The 646-nt window shown below is 41.2% G+C and overlaps 1 protein-coding gene across 3 annotated transcripts in view; it reads left to right on the plus strand.

Moving 5' to 3' along the window:
* The window catches only part of ZNF410 (zinc finger protein 410), a 40,369-nt gene that overhangs the window by 38,344 nt on the left and 1,379 nt on the right, over positions 1-646 (plus strand). The window lies entirely within an intron of this gene.

Here is a 646-nt window from a genome sequence, read left to right on the forward strand (position 1 = left end):
CTTTAAGGTTTAATTTTTTCTTTAGATTTTGTTTAAATGTCTTTAAATTCCATATAATTAAACTCTTAAAAAAAAAAAGTTTTTTTTTTGGTGGATACAGTGTCTTACCATGTTGCCCAGGCTGATCTCAAATTTCTGGCCTCAAGCAATCCTCCTCCCTCAGCCTCCCAAAGTGGTGGGGTTATAGGCATGAGCCATGGTGCCCAGCCCAATCATTAAATTCTACTGTATAAATTACCTTCATCCAAATTAGGATCACCAAGTAAATACATCTCAAGCTGAAGAATTTATTTGATTAGATTTTAATAAGTTGTTTTTGTTCTGAATTTTACTGAATTGTTCCCATCTCATTTTTGTGTGTCTGAAAACAGTCTCACTCTGTCACTCAGGCTGGAGTGCAGTGCAGTGGCATGATCATAGCTCACTGCACCCTTGAACTCCTGGGCTCAAGTGATCCTCCTCCCTCAGCCTCCCAAGTAGCTAGGACGGCAAGCATGTACCACCATGCTTAATTTTTAAAATTTTCTTGTAGAGACAGGGCCTCACTGTGTTGCCCAAGTGGGTCTCAAATTTCTGGTCTCAAGTAGTTCTCCTGCCTCAGCCTCCCAAAGTGCTGGGATTACAGATGTGAGCCACTGCACCCAGC

Source organism: Gorilla gorilla, chromosome 15 (assembly GCF_029281585.2).
Source record: "Gorilla gorilla gorilla isolate KB3781 chromosome 15, NHGRI_mGorGor1-v2.1_pri, whole genome shotgun sequence".
Lineage (NCBI taxonomy): Eukaryota > Metazoa > Chordata > Mammalia > Primates > Hominidae > Gorilla > Gorilla gorilla.